The sequence below is a fragment of the Polyodon spathula genome, chromosome 18 (assembly GCF_017654505.1).
Source record: "Polyodon spathula isolate WHYD16114869_AA chromosome 18, ASM1765450v1, whole genome shotgun sequence".
NCBI classification, from domain to species: Eukaryota; Metazoa; Chordata; class Actinopteri; order Acipenseriformes; family Polyodontidae; genus Polyodon; species Polyodon spathula.
The window spans coordinates 10796140-10820235 of record NC_054551.1 but is presented as its reverse complement, the minus strand read 5'-3'; the positions used below and the strand labels follow the sequence as shown (position 1 = coordinate 10820235).

Here is a 24096-nt window from a genome sequence, read left to right as displayed (position 1 = left end):
ATGTGGATTTTACAGATTAGTTCACGTGCTGGGATTCAAGTGAATGATTAATTAGTAATTGAATCCCGGCACAGCTGTATGTGTAGATGCACAAATCACTCACTCGGTTGGGTGTTCAGGGCAAGAGAGAGAAAAGAGTAGAATCTATAAACTAAAACAATTGCTACTTGTGCTATCATAGCTCAGCACGATACTTGTTTGTTTAGTGTTCGTCCACAGTTTGTTTGTCTGTTTGTTTTGGCCAACGTGCCGTTTTGTTTTGTGTGCAGTGTTTTGTTCAGCTGCAATGCCTTCATTTCACTTGCGGAGCTGAGTGTTTCTTCCTGGCCTGACGTCACCACCAGCCAGCTTGTTCACATGCTCATATTGGAAGTGCTGCACAGACATGACCAGGGAACCTAGATAGAAACAGAGTGCAGACAGGCTTGGGACTGAAGGAATAAAACACTTCTTTTTACAGAATGGTATGGAATGGGTTATCAAGCCACGTTCAGTCAAACAGTTTAGTAAGCTAGTAGGAACTAGCATTTAGTTTTCTTCTGTTCTCATATAGTTGCTGTAGCAGGCTGGAAGTACTTGCAGCCAAGCTTCGTGGGTTCAGTTTTCACCTGCCTTCTTTCTGGCTCTTTGTTCCATTTAATCTATAGCACCAGAAGGCGAACACAGGGATCATTAGTAAGGAGCGAATTCAAAATTAAAAGGTTTCTATTGTATTGAGACACTGGACACTGTAACACAAGCCTCCTCCCGTTGCCTCATTAGTAGCAGGGCATTGTAATTAGGGCTCAGTTGTCCAGAATTGGGAATCTGATACTTGGTGAATGGAGTAGTGTTGGGGGAGCATGGCTTCAGAGGGTATAGTATCACGAGCCACTAAAAACTGCCCTCTTCCTTTTCAAAGTGAATTGAGTTGCACCCTGGCAGACTTTTCTGGCAGTATTGCTGCTCTAACCAATATTCGAAGAAACCGATGCCAAGCGTTTAAAGGTGGCTTATAGTTTTACTTTTTTTTGTTCAAAAGATATTGGTGCCTCTGCGTTTATCGTGGAAGTCAGTGGCTAATAATGGGATGGTTATCCCAGTTTCAACAGTGTGTGCATTTATACGTGTCTGTGGGCTTTTTGTAAAAACAACTTCTGGCATTTTCTAGTGTACACTTTGAATGGTTATTGTCACCTATATCACAGAGCCACAAATTACTCAAAGGACTTTCCGATGTAAACACATCCTATTAATTATTTAAGAGTTCCTGGATTCTAATTCATCAGAAGCATTGCCTCTTGTCTTTGGATGCAGGGGTGATGAGAATAAACCTACCACAAATGTGCAAGCAAATGATTTTGTGGAGATCTGCATCCACAGATTTTTCAATAATGAGAGATCATTTGATTGAAGGAGAAGTGAGTGCCTCCCTCAAGTAGTCTCCAGTAGAGACTCGTTATTGGCACTTCCAGGAATTCCAGCCCATTTCTGTGGAATATAGCCGTGAGCAGCTACTGTACCTGATCTGGAAGTTGGAAGCTGCAAGTGCAGCAAGGATCTCGCAGTGTGCCAGGGATGAAGTCTTTCTGATTTCAAGGCTGGCTTTACTGAGCTCAAAAGGAGAATGAAACTGAAACAGACCCTGGCAACAAGAAAACTTGTACATAGGACAGCAGCAGGTGCAGGACTTTATTTTGGAAGTTCAGAAGAGACACGTCTCACCTCAAGATGCACTAAAATCAGGCAGATCTATTGTGGTGGACTATCTGTTCTTTCAAGACTGTGGTAGATATCAGATTATATTAGAGGGTGTGTATTGTGATAAATTAACAAAAGCATAACTTAGCTTTTCTAGTCCACTGAATGAGAAGCCATTTTGATATACAGTACATTTCCAATGGGGTTGCGGAAACCATTGGCAGTACCCCACTCGGTTACAGATCGTAATGAAATTAACAGTGCAGCTTAGCAATTCTACACCGCTGCTAATCGGATTCCAGATTACAGTGGTGCGACCCTCTTTGTGAACCCAATTAAATTGTGGAAAAAAAATCATACAATACTCTGATGCGATCAGAGTTCCACGATGCTCTCTGGAATGGGGTTCAACCCCCTCATTTCTGTTTGAGGGACTCCTCAGCTTGTCTCCTTTTCCTTGTACACGTTACAGCATTGGCTGGGTCTCCAGATAGATGGGGATAACTTTATATGGTATGAGTCGGCTCTGCTTTGGGGTAAGAACTTTTTATTCATCACAGCTTGGTGTTTGCGCAGTGTTTCCTTACTTGGGTACCTAGGTAATCCAAAACTATAAAACACTCAATAGTGTTCAATAGTTTCTGTAAATAAGATTCCAGTAAGAATATAATGTAGCTCCCCTAACTAATGATTGAAGGTACAGTATGGTCATTTATTACTTTTTACAAGGCAGTATGGAGCAGGCAGCACAGTGCTCTTCCTTTCTGACAGGTGAGCTGTATGTAGAGTTTTTTTGAACTTGCAGTAGCCACAGTTACCAGTGGTTCAAACCACCTCACTCCAGTCTTTTCAAAAACAGTCCCTATGATTTAAAAATGAGTTTGTAAGCCTGGTAAGTGACATAAACAATAAGGAAAGGCACTTTTGTCCAAACATTTGCAGGGATTGGTACATAGTATTTGATATTGCATATTAGCATGGTATACCAAAATATGATGTCTACATTGTATAGTCCTTTCTAACCCTTTTTTTTTTTATTTCCAATTGGTATGAGGGGAAAGCTGATGATCATGATGTGTATCAACAATAGGTTAAAATATAAATATTCAGAACACGTATCCCTTTAAGACTGAGAGAGCAATTAATCATGAGATGCAATCTGTTTCTGCTGTAAAGCGTTCTTTTAGAATTAACAATCAAGGCTGGAGATCATTATGAATATTTGCTAGTTGCGACATAGAAGCCATCTTCTGTACTTTATTAATCCTCCTGTGCCCTTTGTACTGGAATCCTTATCACATTGCTGCCATGACAACTGGCTGGTTACAAACTACACCCATTTAAGGATAATAAACCCGCTGCTAAGTCAAGGGTAGACTACATTACAGCTTGGATTGCTAAGAACCAAAACCCATTATCTTGTTCCCAGTAACAAACTGCTCAAAAGCCCTGTATAATTATTTTCTATTATAAACTACAAAATACCTTATTAAATAATTTCATATTTAATTGATTAATTTTTTTCTCTTATAGTTAACTTCCTAAACCCTGTTAAGTATGTATTTTTTAATTGAGGAATCTGCTTCTAGAGAGATGAATCTTGGACTTGCTCATTCTCGGTTAAATTAAATCCAAGTCTGGGATCTTAAATAATAATGTAGTTAAATATGTTATACAGTGGTAAAGTAAGGAAATTGCTTTTAAGTGAATGCACTTTAAAATTAATTTTGTATGTCTTTTTAGCACTGAAACATTAGCCCAGTTTGTTGTACTGATGAGGCTATCCTTTTGAATGTGTAACTTCAGTTGCGCATCTCCAGTAAATTGATATTGGAATGTCAGTGTATGCACAACAAGATTTCTCTACACAGGGTCAGCCCTGCATGTTAAATTGTTATAAACCAGTTTTAGTTTAAAGAAAAAGGATATTGTTAACACCTTTTGAAAGATCTGCAAATAAATAAATGCAGAAATATAGGAACTGCTTGTACAGTCTAGGAGAAATAACTGTAGTCAACTCAACAGACCTGTTAACCACTACGTCCTATTTGTAGAAGACAATGGTTGATTTCACTGACCCTGATTAGCCCAAATCTTGGACTACTTTATCTTGGTAATAATAGGTTGCCAAGGATTAGCCAACCTGCAAACTATTTCATTCATGGTGTTGTCTTTTTACAAAGTTACTTATTGATGAAAGAGTTCAAACTGAAAAGAGACAAACCAAAGAGTAAATAACTTCAAACTCCATCTCATGTTTTTTGGTACTGTCCTCTTCCCCTTTTACAATGTTCCCCCGATGTATCACCATTCAATAGCTCACTCTTAGGCCATGTTGACAGTAAATTGAGAAGAGATCTGTATTCTCCTGTATGAGGGCCCTTCACTATTTTCACCAATTCACCGTTTTCAATATTTGTTGTTTTTTATGTGTAAGTCGGAAAGGGAAATAAAGACAGAGCACTGGATTGTGTCTTTATTTTTTTGTGTTTGGGAGCTCCTCTTCAGTTGTAGTTGCCTGCCATAGACATATGTAATGTAGGCTAGATCAGTATAATGGATCTGTATGTGTTTAAATGCTACCTTGTTTTAAAGTGGACTGTTGAAAATGGACCACAGTCAGAGATTTTCCCGTACCGTTAAAGAGTGCTCTGGGATCACTGGGCCATTGCCTGGCTGTCTGGTCACTGCTGGGTCTATAGAGGATCTATTGGGGACCATACAATATGCTACCACCAGGAGGCAGGCAAGAGCTGCTCTCCTCAATCTCAATAAGGAAAGGCACTTTTGTCCAAACATTTGCAGGGATTGGTACATAGTATTTGAATAGTAAATTTTTTTCCATTTCCGATTGGTATGACGGGAAAGCTGATGATCATGATGTGTATCAACAATATGTAGAGAATAAGAAATGGAAATTACAAGACCTAGATGTTATTAAGTAAACAAAGTGTCAGTATAAGGGTAAAGTGTGTTAAAATGCCTGATTTACAGTGTGTGTTCTCAAGATAAATGTAACAATATAAGTGACATACAGATGAACAAATGTGTGGACAGACAGACATAACTTAAGAATTGCATATTTTCAATTACCAGATATATAGAAAGATGTAAAATGAAACTCCCACTTGCTTGAGGGAAATTAAATTTGATGAGGTCTAGTTGATGTCTGTGCCTCAGTAGTCCTCTTGGCGAGTACTTAAAACAGATGTACACATATATTCCCATAAATTCACATTGTTAAAAATATTGCTTTTGATTTATTATTATAAAAAGACAAGATACCTTTGACACCTGTCGTTATTGGACTCTTTTGTAAGGTCGGGATAGGGTTCTTAATGTTCGATTTTTTTTCTTTACTGTTAACAGTATAGATTTATTTTGTTCAGAAACAGCTTCAGCTATTTGCTCTCTATACAGTATAACTCTTGTTTTGCTTTTTTTTGTTCCGTTCCTATTCAAATAGCCTAAGCCTTAATTCCCAGTGTGTTGTATAAATCCAACATTGCAAATAGTATTGCCTATGTATTTAAATATCTTGAGTTATTTAAGACCTGAAGCAAAATAAAGCCTTGGAGAAAGGCAACAGCCAAATACATAAATAATGTCAAGTTACCCATTCCAATATGCAACAAGAGAGTATCAAAAGATATCAATGAAATAGAAAGGATAATCTCTGAAGACAACATTTAAACTATTGTTGATTATATTTGGATGTTTACTGCATTCTTATAGTTCAGCTGTCTGTGCACTCCACTTATTTAGAATGCAGACTTTGCTGACATTCCAGTTTGTTTATAGTGTCCTAAGGTAATTTTTAGTGGGGTGGTCCCAAAGTTTTGAACACTGTTCTGTATAACTTATGTGATTTTAAAGTAGTCGAGGTATATTTTAGTTGAGTGAAAAAGAATATTTTGTATCCTTAGTATTTCATTGATTCTTAGCAAATACTAGTTTTTTCAGCCAGTCTTATATTGCAGGAGCCTTGATGATCCTAAAGTCAATTTTTCTTGTTGATCTTGCCTTGCTGTGAGTAGTGCTAAAATAAAGCGCCTTCATTGCAGTATGGGGTACTTTGTCAGACAATCCAAGCAGATCATTTAGTCTAGCACCTGCTTAAACCATGCAAAAAATGTGCCAGAATGCACCATTATCATTTTCAAGATTTTCCCAGTCGGAGGGGGGTCACGACCCGACCCCCACCCCCCGCTGCAATGCGTCTGGATGACATTGGTGCCCTTTACTACCTTGTACTTCAAAACTAATTGAGCACTAGAACCAGGGTTTTCATTAAAGATGTGTCCTGTTTCAGCATTTTGATTGTTCATGCTTCTAGCAAAAAATAATCCTTGCAATCTTTTCAAAGTCAGAGCCTCAAAAGAGCCATATCGGGGAGCTCAGCAAGTGTGGCTCAAGAGCTATTTGTTTGACAGATTAATCGAATAATTGTTGCACCTCTGTTCCTAGCAGTTCCCAAACAATAGGTGTGTGAGTGCAGGGACAGGTCCAGCAAACTTTAAGCTGTGGCATTCCTTTTTATAAAGATCTCCACACCAGATCTGTACGTGAAGACAGGGAGGGAGGCTTAACCATCTCAACGCCTTTCAAAGGGCTAGGATCAGCTCTCCTAGATAATTCTTGTTTACGTTTGACCTAGAGGTGTTTTCTCATTGTGTGTGCTTTTCTTCCTTTTCTTTGGCATGGCGCCTCCTAATGCTGTTAGGTATCGCAGGCATGCAGACAAGGCAGTCTAAGCTTAGCAGCTTGTCTACAGGAGAGGGTTTTTAAAGCCATGTTTGTGCTAAAGCATCCTGTATTGGTTCGAGGGGTTAATCTACCTGGTGAGGGGGGTAGCTGACCCTCTTTAAGCAATAGGATTTAGGCTTTTTGTTGTTTGTGTGGCGCCTATTCAATTGTGTTGGTGCAGCCCTTGATGTGTTGCCTAAGGGAGATGAGGTGAGGCCTTGCTTCTAGAAATGCTGCAGAATTATTATATCATACAGCAAGATATAAAGTATTTTTTTAAATACATACACTAGTGTGCAAGTGTATTAGCACACCCCATTGCTTCTGTAGTTTTGATTGTAGGGCTGGGTAAAAGAAGGTAACTTATATCTCTTTTATTCTTTCTTTCATAGTGTTCTGTATTGTCAATTTTAAGACAGTCAGTAATGCCATTATCACTGTAGATGAGAATGCCTCTCTTGTCAAAAAGTACAGAGCTGTATTTAAAATGATCTAAATTAATTCAAACAACATCCTACTCAAGACAGTGTTTGCTGTCCATTTGATGTAGTGCTTGTGTCACGCGGTTCTTCAGTGTTTCTCTCCTGAGATTCCACAGAAGCGGACTGTCATTTATTTTGTAGGTATATAAATGGGAGGTAAACCATGTTCATTGGTTTGCCAGTTTGTTTACATTCCCTAAGCTTGTTTAGCTTCCTCTCTCCTGGAAGCTTTCTGCGAAATCTGTGAACTAAAAAGTCAACCCGCTTCTAGCCTGTCCAGCAGCAGAGTTTAAATACGTAGGCCAGCTCAGGGAAATTTTTACATTTTGTTTACACTCAACTCGAGTCATTCAGTATCCTCTTTTTTCTTTTACTGGTTAATTGGAAAATGATTGTACAATTGAGACCTTAAATTAGGTATATTGAATGAATTTGATTGTGATTAAAATATGCATTACAATTATACTGGCAATTATCAATAGATGACTCCACAGCTGATGTCAGATGGAGTTACTGGGACACAGATGGTGATTGGGAAGATCTGGAAATTTAGGAAGAAAGCAGTTGAAAAAGAAACCACAGTTATTGGCTCAAGAGGATTTCTAGACGTTGTTTTTTGCCGTTTCAATAGATAACATTTATTTTATTTTTTTTACCGTAATGTATTATTCGGAATGTCAAATTGTCTGTCCTGCACTTCCATTTGTTACTGTGTATAGGTCTCAAATGTGCCGTTTTGAAAGCAACACGTGTAGATAACATGTATTTAAAACATGATAGCCAGTACTACTCTAGGTTAAATAAATATGTTTGAAAAGCAGCAGTTAAGGTAGTGTTGCATTTATTGGCTAATTTCACCAGTTGCTTCCCCTATAGGCTGGCATGCTTTCAGCCAACAAGTGTAACAGATTTCCAGAGAAACTGAGGACTTTCTTTAACCTGAAGTAGTAACATGTACCATAATATTGATAAAGTAAATAGTTAATATACCATTTGCTTACAAAGCGATAACCTTAAATTATTCTGGGTGTTCTGAGTCTAGTCAAGAGATAGTATTGTGACTTAATGTAGAAAGGCTAGAGAGAAGACACTGAACTGTTATATATTGTAAAAAAAAAATAAAAAAAATAAAAAATAAGTGAGGGCAACTGTCTGATCATTTATGCCAGACTAGAATTGAAGCCGCTTCTTTAGTTGTAATGTGCTGCTTTAGACACCAGATGGCAGCCTGTCCCCGTTTGAGGTCCACAGTACTTAAGAAACGGATTTCAACACCGAGCTGGGAGCTGTTTTCCAACAGTAAACGGACGTTACTGGTACTTGTTGAAGCTGTGTTATAAATTATTACGTTGTGTGTAGGGGGTGTATCTTATTGTAGAGATGTGTAGTTTCGCTGTTCAAACTTTGTGAAATATACATACACTAGGAGACATCTTCACACAAAGTAACTGTAAATCTCAAAAATTGAGATTTGATTTGGTAGATTTCATGTCCGGATGTATTGTATACATAAGTTAAATGTCTGAATAATATTTTATTCTTAATTGTATAAAACTTTTATAAAACTCATGAGCCATCTTGTTCCAATGTCAAACTTGTAGCATGTAGCAATATGTTTTGAATAATTCATATTGATTAATTAAAACTTAGAAGTTTAAAGCACAAAAGTCCAGCTGTGTGACGGAGTGAAAACAGGAGAAACACACTCCATCACCACAGTCGTACATCATATAGAACAGAAGGGCATTATCCTAAAGTCTTTTTGATACGGATTGATGGGATTAACATTGTACGTCTAAAGTAATAACAAACTGCTGTGAAAAGATACAATAAGACGAGTTAGTTCTGAGACCACCGCTTTGACTGTTTGCTAATGAATAGGTGCTCATTTAATTTACAAGGTCACGGTGTATTACTAGCGAGGTGCTAAAGTTTACTTTAAAGCGCAGATTTTTTTTTTTTTTTTTTATTAAATATGTGTAAAATGCATTTTGTGTTTTGAAGAAATACGAACATACCGGTAAGCTGGTGTAGCTGTGTGCGCTGCCATTTTGGGAGCGCCTGCGTTGACGTCGGCCTTTTATTATATACGTGAGCGCGCTTAATAATAGTTTGTGTGTGTGTGTGTGTGTGTGTGTGGGTGTGTGTGGGTGTGGGGGGGGGTTAACTATAGTATGCTTAACTGGTGAGAGTGGGTATGTAATGTTTAAACCAAGGGAAATTATCCTAACATTTTAATAATTGTGAATCACTTCAATGCAGGTACTATAACATTTATAAAACTATACTTTTAATTAAGATGTAGTGGATTAATGATAAAGGAGAGTGTAAGTACTTGTGAAGGGCTCATTGTTGAGACCAGTGAGGCTGGAGCGACTGTAGCTGAGTACTCAGTGTGTAATATCTGTGTTAAGTGCAGGCTTGTGGGTTTGTTTTTGCTACATTATTTGTGTTTTTTCATCGGTGACCTCAATAACAGCTCACATTTGGCATTTTAATCTCGCCTTCTGATTGTTTCCTGCCAGTTGCAATAGCCACTTGACCACAGTACTTTACAAGCTGGTACCCAGTGAGCAGAGTGTAATCATAATCTGCCCCCCTGCAACACTTCCTAGTAGGAAATACATCAGTAAGAAATACCGCATCGAACACATGAGGTATTTCTTCCATCCACTGTTTCATGGAGACAGGTTATGGTTACACTCTAGTGTACCAACTGCACTTTGAGAGAAGACATGTTTGCAAGCTTTATACAGGCCACAGAAGTCTCTGTCATGCTCCTCAAACCATTCACACACAGCTCTGGCACGTTATCGTTTTGAAAGAGCCATCGCCATCAGAGTACCAGTAGAGAAACTGCTGGGTATGTAAACTATAGCCTTCTAGAGTAATCAACGGGCTCGGGGTATACCAGGAGAACATGCCTCACAAGGTAGCGCCTAATGAAGTAGCCAGACAATGTAGTTCAACTAGCTTGTTCTAAGAGGGACAGGGAAAGAGAAAGCTGACAAGTAAATTTTCCATTTCCATTACAGTCACAAAAACTTCTCATTAGTGAATGATTACTTTGAAAAGCGAAATGAATTTTAAATGAACTCTGTGAAGCTGCATTTTGAATATTAAATGGCAACTGATTAAAGCTGTCAGTCCTGTCTTTGTTCTTGCAACATTAATTTTCTCTTTTAGAATCCTTAAATGATACATCTCATTAGCTTGCTAACCTGTATCTTGGACTGTCACCTCTACATTTTTTGAAGCAGGGAAGCAAAACTGTCTTCTCAACTGCAGTGGCAGAGCCGTCTTGGTATATGTCCCACAGCAGTGAGTTTGAACTACCACAGCCAAAAACGAACCCACAAGGGCGATACAGTGTATGTTATAGTGCAGTGTAAAATTCAGCATCATTTTTGGACACTTTTAACAGGATGGCAAGTTTAGCATAGCGGTGGGATATCATTGGAGCACTGTTCTGCTGTAAACATGTACTCTATATGAGAAGATATGTGTGCGTCATAATAAATGGTCATTTGCATTTTTTATTTAAACTATTGCTGTAAATGTTGTAATAAACCTCTCCTTTTCTTCCTTCATTCTTTTTTCTCCCCCTTTCCCGTTCCTCTTTCCTCACATTCTCAGTTAATTTTTCTGCTGCCTCTCACCCTCTACCCCTCTTTCCTTCCCGCCTCTCCTGTCTATTTCTGTCTCTTCTCTCACTCTTGCATCCGCCTCTTTTTCTCTCTGTTGCACTCTCTCCTCCACCCTCTGCCTCTGTCTCTCTCTCACTTTTGCACTCCCTCCACCCTCTGCCTCTCTCCCCTTCTCAGTCACTTGTCCTCCCTCCTTCATCCTCTGCTCTCACTCACCCTCTTCTCTCTCCTGCATTAGCTATACAAGAACAGGATGCTGCATAAATTAAAAAGAAAAGAGTTAAAACAAAGCAGCAAAAAGTGTTTTTTTTTTTTTTTTTGTTTTTTTTTCACAAGCCAATTCTATACCTGACAACTCTCAGGGCACAGAGATAATGAACAATAAAAAAAACACACACACACACACAATAAACAGAGAATGGCATGGGAATTTTTCCTTTCACCACTTTGGTTGCCGAGGGTAACCAAAGTAAATGGCTCTCATTAAGTATTTAAATAGAGGCCCCTTCACACACACCCCCCCCCCCCCACACACTTTCCTTTCCTTTCCTTTCTTTTCTTTGCTGGGGGAGTACAGGAAAGGTGGGGGGTAGTCCTAGTCACCTTAAGGATTATTAAGATTAGTTTGAATGGCTCTAATGAGACCAATTCTCAAACTCTCTCACCCCCTTCCTTATTTTCTCCTGCCGCAGATTGCATTACTGTAAAGCCATAAATATTTGCGACCAAAATCACATCCATAAAACCTATTTTGCTCCAGAAATGTTGGCAACCTGTTGCAATATACAAAGTGTGTATTGTTAGTGGAGTTTGATATTTGTGCCAAAAATGTTTTGTTGTGTGTTTTTTTTTTTTTTTTTTAAAAAACACCAAAAATATTTCTGGCTTTACTGTATTTGTTTATGAGATTTGTGTATTCCTCCTTTTTCTCCTTTTGTTTCTTATGTCCTGCTCTGTCACACATATACAATACCTGGTAATGGCATGTTAATGTTGAGAGCTGTCTCGTGTGCAATTACTGCTACTAACCCCCACAACACTACTGATCTAATGTGAGGTTGAGTGTTAAAGGCTTCAAAATCAATTTTCTAATATCTGGTTCTTGAGAAAGCTATTATTGGAGTGCTCACCAAGGTTTTAAAATCCCTACCCTAATATCTGAGAAGCACCAACATTGTTAGTGGTCTTCTCTTTAACACAGTGTTAGCGGAGGCTTTAAAGTCAAGTTTCTTCCTGCTTATTTACTACCCTCTGTTCTTTGGGATACAAATATTTTGGTACCTTCCATGTACAACTTTCAGTGTCCCATACAACCATTCTGCACTGGTAGTACATTGATTATGTTATGGGTACCACAGCATCTGTAGGACTGGTTTTTAATTAGTTATTTAAAGAGGAGGTGATTAGCTATTCAGGGATCCCAGGATATTTAGTAAGTAAGATATAAAAGGGGCAATTTATGTTCCACCTCTAGTCATTTTGTTTCAAGGCTGGTGACCCCATAAATTTGACCCCTTGAATACGCTGGAAGGACAAACAAATGCCTTAGTTTTCTTAAGTTTTGTTGAGGAAGTCCACCTGACCAGTGCTGTACTCGTACCCTAAAGACAATGGCTACATTTCTGAAGATAATACACCCCTCCACCGTGTCAAAGTGGTGTACAAACTGTTCAGAGCTTATGACAGAGACTTCAGGCATCCTCCATGGCCACCACAAGCCGCAGATCTCAATCCAATTGAGCATGTTTGAGATGAACTTGAACAATCCTCATCAAGATCCTCGTCCTACCTCTCTGCAACAAATTTAAATATTAATGGCTGAATGGATCCCTTCTAGCACCTTGTGGAGTCTGTCATGTTAAGGCAGTGATTGGGACAAATAACGGCCCAACTCAATATTAGGTACATGTCCTAATAAAGTGGCCAGGCAGTGTATGTATTTATTATAAATGGAAAGATGCAACATTTCTTACTTCCTTCAACCAGCATATTGATTGAAACCAGCATCTGTCATGACTTTCAGTTTGAGCAGTCAGTGTACAACTTCATGTGGATTGTGATAACACTTGTCCCTTATGTATTTTTAAGTGCTGTAGCTGCATGCAGTCACAGGCAAACAAACACTAAACATAGTGTGGCGGGAACATAAATACTCTCCTTAATAATAAAGGGAAGCAATTTTAATCTCTTTTGAAGTCCCTTTAAAAATGACTTTCAATTAAAAATACACACGTGTCTTAGTACTAAGATCACAGTTTGTTTGAGGGAGGAGGGGTGGGTCAGTTTTGTCACTGCAGTTTCACCTGCAGATGGCAGACTAGCACAGCGAACAAAGCTAAACATAGTCCTTATTTTTGTGTAAACCATTGAACAAAAGCTAATTTTACACTGCTTGGTTAGATACAGTGCTGTCGAACATTTTAAATTAAAGTTTCCTACCTCGTATTAGTGATAGTAACATTATTTCAGTTCCCCCTTTTTTAAAATGAATTGATGATATATGCAAGTATTTCAAATACAGCGCCGTAGATAAACCTCTGCTGTAGGTCACGTGTCCAAATTCAAGCCATCTTCAACAAGGCAATGAGACTACTTGGGTTAGAAGGAGGTAAATGCATTCATTTTAAAGCCTTGGTTATCTCTTTGGTGGCCACTGTAAACCCAAATGACTATCCATTTTCTAGCAATGCAGAAGTGGGAAGGGTAATTGCTGTTCATTAATGGTGACTGATCATACTGAACCCGCCAGTGTGCGTTCTGTAACTTATGATCATGAAAACAAGCGCATGGGCTTATCCTTGCTTACACACTGTTCTCTGAGAAAATGCAGTTATCCTTTGGTTTCATATATAAGCCCTTGTGATTTAGTTTTTTCTTTTCATCTCCTGTCTAAAATATACTTGCATACAAGCCTGTGTTCTTACAGTATCTCGTGTATAAGCACACTCCTATTCCATAAGCACATGCACCTGTTTACGGTTATGTCTCTCAATACTTGGAGGGAAGTTCAAAGTTGAGGACTGTTATATTTCTGTCATACTACTGACAGGATGGAAGAAGCCAGGAGCTATTTTAATTGAGCTGTCTACTGTTGATTTTTAACTTAATTGACTAAAAGCTCCTGGAAATATTTCTGCAGTGCAGTTATTGGTCGTTCTGTCTGAATCAAGCTACAATGAGGTTTTGGGAGTGTTCAGGAAAAAATTTCCTGGAAAACAGATTTTGTAAACCAGCCAGTATAAAACACTTAAATTAAACAAGTTAAATTTGAATATTTTATTTTGAAACCTTACTTTAGCTTTGTGACAGGATGGCTTGCAAGTGACGTCAGACCACGGGAGGAGACAGACACAGTACGGCAGTGTGGAAGCGCATGTTTAATTGTAAATAAAACGTTTAAACAAAACAGAAACACTTTACAAACAAAAGGCACGGTGGCCAAGACAAAACAGACCTGGAACAAACAAGTATGGTCTTAGTGTAAAACCAGCACAGGTAGCAATTGTTGCTTGGATTTTAGCTTTTCTTTTTATCTCACAACTCACGTCTCGTTTTACCTTCATTACCTAGTTTATCCCTCTGCCACATTCGGCACGGGGTTACTCATGCACGTGGTCAACAGCCAGTCTGTCAGTAATCACTCACTGTTGACCAGGCATTCTCACGATTTTATCTGGATGGGGCCTTTTAACCCCATCCAGGCTGTAAATAATAACAAAACATTGTGTTTTTAACACACCAAACTGTACAGTAAAACGATAAAACAAAATACAAAATACACACAGGGGTGGGGTGTACCTCATCACAAGCTCCCAGATACATCTCAGATGTGTGAAATACTGCAACACAAATACGTTCTATTGTAAAGCATACTGTGTATTATTCAAAACACATTATTTACAAAATCTTGTAATCTGGAAATACATCTTGATCAAACTGTTGATATAGGTGAAGATATTTGAATACAGGAATTTCAAAAAGACTTTACAAAACACCGGGCCTGAAAGTACAGCTCACCTGTCTGAAGGAACGAGCCCCGTACTGCCTTGTAAAAAGTAATAGATGAAAGTCCTCACCGTACATGCCCTTCAAATGAGCTGGGGGAGCAGTATATTCCTATGAATATTTTGTTCATAGCAAATTTAGTCATGGGCATGCACAGCGATAACAGGCAAGCCATTGACGTCCAATGGTCTGGCAACAGTGCTTGTAATATTGCTAAAGTGTGATATTGTGATATTTCATGGATAGTGAACTAACAACTTCATCACAAGCTGAGGTCACAGGGGAGACCAGTTTGTCTTGCTTTAAATTCAGTCACCTCCTGTGTTACAGGCAGTAGGATCCCCCTGAGCCTTACAGTTTAATTCAATGCTGTACATAGGAAACTCAGGTGGGGGACCCATTCCCTTTTAATTATTGGTTATCGGCTAAAGAGTGTCATGATAATCACAATTATCTTCAATCATGTTTTAACTGTCCATTTCTACTAAGAGCCTCAACTACAGTCAACATTTGCATATTATAAACTTGTCATATGGTATAATGTGTTTGCTATATGTATGGTATAGCTAAACCAGCTTAATGATTTTTAGTAACCATAAAAAACATATTCAAGAATGGTACATGGTCAACTGTGATCCCTTCAGCTCCTATTTATTATTAGATTTACTGTGATGTACAAACACTGGCTTTCAGGGCCTCAAAAGTCACTTACTCAGGTATAAGAGGAAATTAATAATAACTGGTGTTTTTGTTTACATTCACACATCAGATGTATGGAACAGTAAAATAATACTGGTTCTTTAAATTTCCACTTGCACAGGAAGACAAGACTTTTCAGGTCTTGAAAGTTGCCGTTTGTATATCAAATTAAATGTAATAAACAGTTTGATTCGCCCCTAAATTTAAAAATCTGCATTGTTTATTTCTCATATGGAAACCTTTTTTTTTGAGAGCTTTGAAAATGTAGCCCAGTGTGTTGTTCGATTCGGCCCTAGTTTGCCCAGACAGGGCCTCCCCGCTACCTTGTCGCGTGCAGAGTCTCGTAGTGCCTCTGTTGTGGTTAGGCCTGTGGTTCGAGCAGCTGCCCCACCCCTGGAATACTCCTCCTCTTCCCAGACGCTCCCGGGATCACACACAAAGAGGTTTGTAAATTATATCAAAGCCAGATGTTGGCCCGTGCCCAATGCTCCTCTGTGTTGCCAGCCAGTAAATCTAGGCCTCTCTCTTCAGCTATTTTCTTTTAAATATCATCTTTTGCTGCAGTAGCGTCCAGTCCATCTTTGGAGAGCTGGTGTAGCCTGTTTACCAGGGCTGTGGATACTCAGAAGCTCAAAGTAATTCCCTTTAACACGCCGATTGGGAGCAGGTGGTGCTGTAAACGAAAACAAAATATGTCTGAAAACTAGCAAATGCCATTGATTCGTCACCGTTACCGTATGCATTTCTGTGGAAACGAGCAAAATAAAAATCCAGGAATTGAAATCAAAGTGATTGTATGTTCAACTGTATAAAAGATAAAACAAATAATCACAGATGAAATAAAAGTAGTTTTAGTTTGTCAAAACAGATTCTATGTTAAGTCAGATTGTGAATAATAGACAAGCGCAAATGAGGGAACACTTCATTCTTAATTGCTACCTAACAACATACCAACCTTTTCGGCCGTTAGAAAAAGCTGATTAGTCAAATGTTTATTCACAACAGATGGTGTGTCTTTTATGCCTTTATTAATCAGCAACTTCAGTGTCAAACTGTCCAAAAAAAGACTAAATAGAAAAGTTTGAAGGTGAGAAGAACAGAACTCTGATTTATAAGAAGCTACATTCCCCTGTGTGCAGAACTACTTTGCACTACTGGCAATTAAAACCTGTCATGTTGTAGTTTCATGAGTCGAGGATCTCCCGAGTTACAGTATTTCGGGTTCCTGGGTGTTGATTCAATCAACAGTTTCAGTACCTGCATTATCATACTGTGCAACAATTATTCATTTACAATGTACGCTGCCTGGCCACTTTATTTGGACCTGTTGCTAATATAAAGTAGGGCTGCTGTTTGCCTGGATCCACCCCTCCTTTGGGAAGGCGTTGTAACAGTCACGTTAGGTCTATTGAAGCAGAAACAGGGCTGGTCTACTGCTTACAACATTATGACAAAGGCGTGGAATTCGGCGGTTTCAGATCAGATGATACAGACTGCACAGTCTGATTCACTGTGCTGTCACGCTACAATCCATGTTGTTGTTGTAATGACTATTATTTATTTATTTTTATTTATTTTTTAAGTCACTGCAAGAGCTTGTAACAGGCATTTTTTGTATTGAACATTTTAATGCTACAGTGCTACTTTTGATAATTTTGTTATTTTGTGTTGTTTTTTCACACTGGACAATGCAATTTCCTAGAGATTATGTAAAGCCCTTTATTTTAGTGGACCGATAATTTCATGTGTTTATATATTTTTTTTAATGTAGCGACTTTTATGAACATCATTGATCAAGCATTTACTGAATTTACTTTAAAAACTAAAAAAAGAAATGAACAGTCTCACTCCCTCATTGTTTGATCCATCTCAGTGATACAGACCACATATCTTAGTATTTGGAACACAGTTGTTGTCTGTGATTCTCTCTGTCAGCTTAGTGGTATCATCTAATAAACATATTTCTTTGGCCACATTTATTTTTTTTATATCTATTTCATGAGCCTTTAACAATTACACAGTCATTATTCCCATTCTTTTTGCATTGTTATTCTATACATTTACAATAGTTGACCATGGTTTGCCATGTTAAGTTAATGTGCTTAATTGTGCCTCTCTGGTCTTTACAATGCTTTACCATGCTTTGCTCAGCTTTTAAACTAGTAAGGGTACGTACTTACCTTACAACCACTGATGTATGATTTCTAATCTCATGCACACACAAATATTACTGTCCTTCACATTCACCATGGAATTCTGCTTTTTCTAAGGGGTTACTTCTTGCAGTAAGGTAGTGTTAGTTTTTTAAAAAGCCTCTGCTTGTTTGGTTAGAGCGCACCTAAAATAAACAAACAGAACATTGAGTAACATCACAAACGTGTTCTCAATGCATTTTGGCCCATTAATCTAAGCTGGGCTGGGCTGGGCTGGGCTGGGCTGGGGGGCGGGATACAAAAATTAAAACACCAGGGTTCAGAGCTCCACCTCTGTGGTCTGCAGTGTCTCTGCCACTCCAGGCTCTGGCTTCGAACCAAAACTTTTTTTAAGCAAAGGGTTTTTTGGCCTGGGTGTGAAATAACAGGTATCCTACCTGATGTATACTTGTTGTCGTTTATATACTTTTTAATATAACTTAATATATATAAAAATATTTTATATTTTTATATTTTTTATGTATAAACGGCCTCAACGATCTGCTGCAGATGGAAATTAATAAGTCTGATTTGAAAATCAAGTCAATCCCAGTGGCAGATGGAAACATAGCAAGAATTCATTCTGGCTCACATTTGATGGAGTAAGCTATTTTAAGACACTTTGTCTTAGAGATGATTTTAAAATGCACTCCAACTGTTCTGACGTTATCTAGCATCCTTCGCACTGGAGCTTGCAAGAATTGCTAAGACAAGGCGTATTTTCATGTGACCTACAGTATGCGCTTATAAACCTTGTAAGATTGGAATAAATAAAAAACAAACTATATAATATAATAGTAATACAAAAAAACTGCTGCTGTGTCTTTAAGCAGATTGGGTTGGTGTTTTTTACCATCTAACCTGTGTACTGTAGCTCAGGCATTGAGCTGGCTGCAGACTCTTCATTCATAGACACGATTTTGTTCTTAATAAAATGGATGTTAGAAGCCAAACCGACTGGCAGGCACCCAGCTTGCCTGCCTAAAGAATGTAATCCTTCATTCTGCACTGCAGTTGGATGACAAACAGCCACCGCGCTAGCTTGGGCTCCCCCAATAACAAACAACTCATCCAGCAGCAGTACCCCCTATTCTCACTCCAGAGACACAGCGAGGGCCTACTTCTCACAAACTGAACCTTCATTCCTCTAGAAAAGCATTAGCTTTGTGGAAATGTTAATGATGTGCCTGGACTGGGGAAAACTATACGTCTAGCTTTGGACACCCAAAACTATTCCCTTAAAATGACAGTGCTCTTTTTAAATCCCTTTGAAAGCTTTTTTAGTTTAAGTAGTCTTTTTTAAATCTTTCATTTCAGTGTTCTTTCAGATTCAGACAGGCATACTCTGTGAGAGCTTCTCCAGATAATTTTACACATGTATATACTGTTTGTCAGGTGATGTGCATTTCCACAGTTTACATAAAGTTGCATTTGCAGATGGCTGCACTGTATTATATAGTAAGTGTGTAAGCAAATAACGTTTTAATCCACTGTGAAGAAACAGGGAGCATTGATTTGTACATTAAGTAATCTAGAACTAAATACAGAATTGAAACTGTGTAAGAAAACAGTATAATATTTTTTCTTTGTCCTTGTGGATAAACTGTTTCTACTAGTTACACACAGCTAGCTCCAAAGTTTTACAGCGGTTGCGCAAAGTATTGTCAGCATACCTCAATGAAGTCTGTTTTGTAGACGCACTATGTGATTCACATCAATAGCAGAATCTCTATCTGAGCAGGTAATTTTGACAGTTTAAAATATTCTAAGCTTGTCAAAATGAAAATATCGGTACAGTGTATGGTTTTGATCTTTTTTTTATTATTGTTATATAGACAGCTATTTGTAAGTGCAGGTCTGTATACGTTGCAGTTAGTGGCTGGAGAATGAGCTGAGCTGATGTTTCAAATGTAAAGCCTTGCAAAATATACCGATTGTGTACTGAATAGGATATGCCAGCTTGGATTCCCCATAGAAGTACTGTAAAAGGAGCAATTCTGCTATTGTATAGTACTGTATAGCAACCCCATTCTGTGAGATTGCTGGTCTTGACTGCTGATAGATTCTCTAGTACTAGGATGTTTGTCAAACCAAAGCTGTGAGTGCAAAAACAGAAGTCAGCCAGCCAGCCAGCCTGGGTTGAAATGTTTTTCTTGAAATCCTAGAGCCTCGCACATGGCACTGCGCAGAGCCAGCAGGTAAGAATGCCAGCTGTCAGAACTGGCAGACAACGTTCACAGGTACACTACACGCTTACTTCGGCTTCCCTGGTCGTCAGCACACTTTGTTTTAAAGGGAGAATCTCCTTCGGGCTTTGAAAGACCGTTTTTAAGTATACAGCATAGCTAGGCCTGCTCCTTTTTAACTTTTTTAGGGGTTCACATAGTGGTGTAATATATTATGTATGTGTTTAGCTGGGGTCCTTCATTGAAACACCATGAGACCGGAGAGTGACCACTGACAATTGTTTGAATCTGTGTGTTTGTTGTGGATAATGTTTATTACGCAGATGTCCACTGGGGGCCTCAGATCACCAATTATATTTCAGTTGTGACATGAGCTGCCAGACCCAGTTGCTGAACTTAAAAATAATAATTCTGATATTCTATAAAGTTAATGTCCTAAACGAAGAGAAAAAAAAAAACCTTAGGAAGCAACTTTTCAATGTTGTTTATGTTTCTTTATGACGGAAACTGTAGCATGGAAAATAACTTAGTTATTTGCCAACTTGTGGAAGTCCAGCAAGACAAGTTTGTAGTGGAGTTCTTGCATCCATGCAGAGGCATTGCTGGGCTGCCTGGTGCAATGTGCTGGTGACAGCCTGATATATGGAGGAGCAGGTGAGGGGAGAGGGAGAAAGGCAAAGCTGTGAGGCGGGAGCCCAGCTCTGAGCTCTATTGTGCAGGCTGCCGGCTCTCGCCCCACCCCTCCTGCCCTGGTAATGCTCCAGCTGCTTCCCTCTTTCATTATATTACATTTCAAAACAAAGCTCTTCATACAGAGCCATATTTCTGCCACACGTGAGGCCGGCTGCATTCGCAAGCCATGAGCTCACTGCTGGGGAATGACTTTGGCGACGGTGTGAGCATGCAGTACACACACACACACACACACACACACGCACTTTGCATTGACTCTGGTGAAATCTAGATTTACTACTAAGTTCTAAAGCTCAGGGACCGTCACAAAAGTAAGTTGGGGCTAAAGAAATGATTATGTTTGAAGTTGAAAATACACTATGTAATGCCCAAGTATTTTATTTATTTATGTATGTATGTATGTATGTATGTATGTATGTATGTATGTATGGAGACACTTATACAAGTTTAGTAAAGCCTAGAGGCATAATAAAGCATATTAATAAACATGGGAAGCCATCATAAACTATGGTAAATGCATGGTATAGCCATGGCAAGATAAGATTGTACAAGTCTTAATGGTGCTACAGCAAAAAATTGCTTCAAGGCCACCTCAGTAAAGTTCAATTTAGTCCTATGACTGCTATAAAAGCCCACCCCTATAGTATGTGATATTAAGACCACCAGCAGCAGTCCCAAACATATAAATATAATAAATATGTGTGTGTGACAGGAAATGGCATTGAGGTGACTTCAGGCCAGAAGGTGGAAGAATAACAAACACAGGTCAGGTAACTGCAGTTCAAAAGAGATGCGTGGTCCGTCATTTTATTTTAAATACAAAAATGAATAAAATATTTAAACAAAAAACACTTGCTCACAGAGCCCAAAGAAAAAGGTTTAACAAAAACAAATCACGAACACAAACAATAACAAACAATAACTAAGGTCAGTCTGGGCAAGTGCCTTCACTGTTCCTATGTTTCTTGGTTTTTTTAAATTCCTCTCTACTTTCACTGTCTTTCCTTCTCTCGAACACCCACCATGAGTGCAGAGAGCTGCAGGTATTTATACAGGTGACCATCTCCCGATTAGCAACAAATGAATCACTTAATTGGGGAGATGGCCACCTTCTGCACGAGTTTTAAAATTAGCAACTGCCAATCCCATCTCTGCCAGAACACATCTAAGTAAAAACAAAACAATAACAGAACAAACACAGCGCTACGTTGTCATAAATACAATAACAGAAACACGACGTTCGCTGACATTTATACAAATACATAAACACAAATAAATAAATCATAATACAAATACAACACAACACAGGGGCAGAGGGGGAGACCCTGTTCTAAAAATAAACACTGTACAGGGCTGCTTGCCCTGTTGCATATCCCCCCCCCCCCTTGTGCAAAGCACAGCTCCCCCTTCAGTCTCAAAGTCCCGGAAGAGGGGTCTGGACTGGTCTGGGGGTGGCCCTGGGGATATAAGCCTAGGGGATATAAGAGAGACACAGGCAGCCCCAGGCGATGCAGACGTGGCATCCTTGGGCGGTGCGAGGCAGGCATCCTCGGGAGGCGATGGCAGGAGAGGAGCCAGGACTAGCTGTGGGGCTGGGGTTGGCCCTCTTCGCAAACACTGCGGCCGGGCGGTTTTCCCCCATGCTCACCTCAACAAGTTATGCAGGAGCTGCTGAGGCCTGGCAGCCTCTTGTCCTGGTCCATCCTGTCGTGAAGGGAGATGCAGCTCCTGCTCCTATCCCGTGGGTTGTGGTGGTGGAGACAGTGGTAGCTCCTGCTGCACTGCTCCTGTCGAAGGCGGCAGGAGCCCCTTCCCCTTCTGGCAGCGAAGGCGGCAGGAGCCCCTTCCCCTTCTGGCAGCGAAGGCCGCAGGAGCCCCTTCCCCTTCTGGCGGCGAAGGCCGCAGGAGCCCCTTCCCCTTCTGGCGGCGAAGGCCGCAGGAGCCCCTTCCCCTTCTGGCGGCGAAGGCGGCAGGAGCCCCTTCCCCTTCTGGCGGCAGGGGCTCCTCCCCTTCTGGCGGCGAAGGCGGCAGGAGCTCCTCCCCCTGTGGCTGCAGTGGGGAAACCAGCAGGCATGCTCCCTCTGCTGGTGGAGGTGGGGGCGGCACATTGTCCTTCCACAGTGGTGGAGGAGGAACCAGCAGGTACTCTCCCTCTGCTGGTGGAGGTGGGAGCGACACATAGTCCTCCCCTGGAGGTGGAACTAGCAGGTATTCTCCCTCTGTTGTTGGGTACCTGGGCTGTGGACTTTCGGCCTCCCATCTCTTGGGCTGTGGAAGCACCGACTCCCCTTTCTTGGGCTGTGGACGTGCGGGCTCCTCCCACTCAGGTGCAGGACGTTCGGGCTCCTCCCCTCTTGGTGGAGGTGGCAGAACTAACAGGTATTCTTCTAATGGGAGGGGGCAGTTGAGTGGAAAGTGCCCCCACTCCCCACAGAGGTAGCACTCCTGTGTCATCCCTATGGTGTGGAGGAAGGCTCCCCAGCTGCTCTCCTCCAGTGGCTGTGGTGGGACCAGCAGGCACGTTCCTCTGCTGGGCCAGGCTTGGGCTGTTCGGGATCCTCCTTCTTGGGCGTTGGCTGGGTCTGGTCTCTCGCCCAGAACCACTCTGCCGCATCCCCAACCAGGCCTTGGTTCCAGGCCTCCTCATATTGGGGGTTGCTATAGGGGCAGTCCTCCCGAACATGCCCAAACTCACCACAGGCTCTGCATGGGGGCCCCTTCAGCCCTCCATTCTTCCTACTCTGCTGCCCAGTCCAGAGGTCCAAACAGAGTTGGAGCCCGGGTCAACCACCTCTTCTGCTGCTTTTGCTGCTTTTCCTTCCTCTTTCTTCTTTCCCACTCCAAAATATTATAATAGTAATAAAAAAAAAAACGAAAAACCGCAGTACCCTTCTGACCTGAGTTGAGGAGGCTGTGGTCGATCCTGCGATGACACCACATGTGGCAGGAAATGGCGTTGAGGTGACTTCAGGCCAGAAGGTGGAAGAATAACAAACACAGGTCAGCTAACTGCAGTTCAAAAGAGACGCGTGGTCCGTCATTTTATTTTAAATACAAAAATGAATAAAATATTTAAACAAAAAACACTTGCTCACAGAGCCCAAAGAAAAAGGTTTAACAAAAACAAATCACGAACACAAACAATAACAAAACCTAAGGTCAGGCTGGGCAAGTGCCTTCACTGTTCCTATATGTTTGTTAGTTTTTTAAAATTCTTCTCTTCTCTCACTCTCGTTCCTCCTCTCGAACACCCACCCTGAATGCAGAGAGCTGCAGGTATTTATGCAGGTGACCATCTCCCAATTAGCAACAAATTAATCACTTAATTCGGGAGATGGCCACCTTCGGCACAAGTTTTAAAATTAGCAACTGGCAGAGGACGGGTTGCCAATCCTGTCTCTGCCAGAACACATCTAAATAAAAACAATAACAAAACAAATGCACAGCTACAACGTCATAAATACAATAACAAAAACACAGGTTTGCTGACATTTATACAAATACATAAACACAAATAAATAAATCATAATACAAGTACAACACGACACGGGCAGAGGGGGAGACCGCGTTCTAAAAATAAACACTGTACAGGGCTGCCCTGTTAATATATAGATAGATATATACACACATACATATACATACACACACACACACACGAGTAAATTCTTGTAAAACAAACTCTGATTAGATGCTTTTCCTAATACTATGAATTTCCTACATAGTCCTGGCCAAATTTAGCAGCCACGTACTGTAAATTACCTCTTAT

General features: G+C 40.1%; 1 protein-coding gene across 2 annotated transcripts in view; it reads left to right on the top strand.

Annotated features, from left to right (window-relative positions):
• LOC121330915 (ankyrin repeat and fibronectin type-III domain-containing protein 1-like) overlaps positions 1-24096 on the top strand; it is a 263569-nt gene that overhangs the window by 78720 nt on the left and 160753 nt on the right. The window lies entirely within an intron of this gene.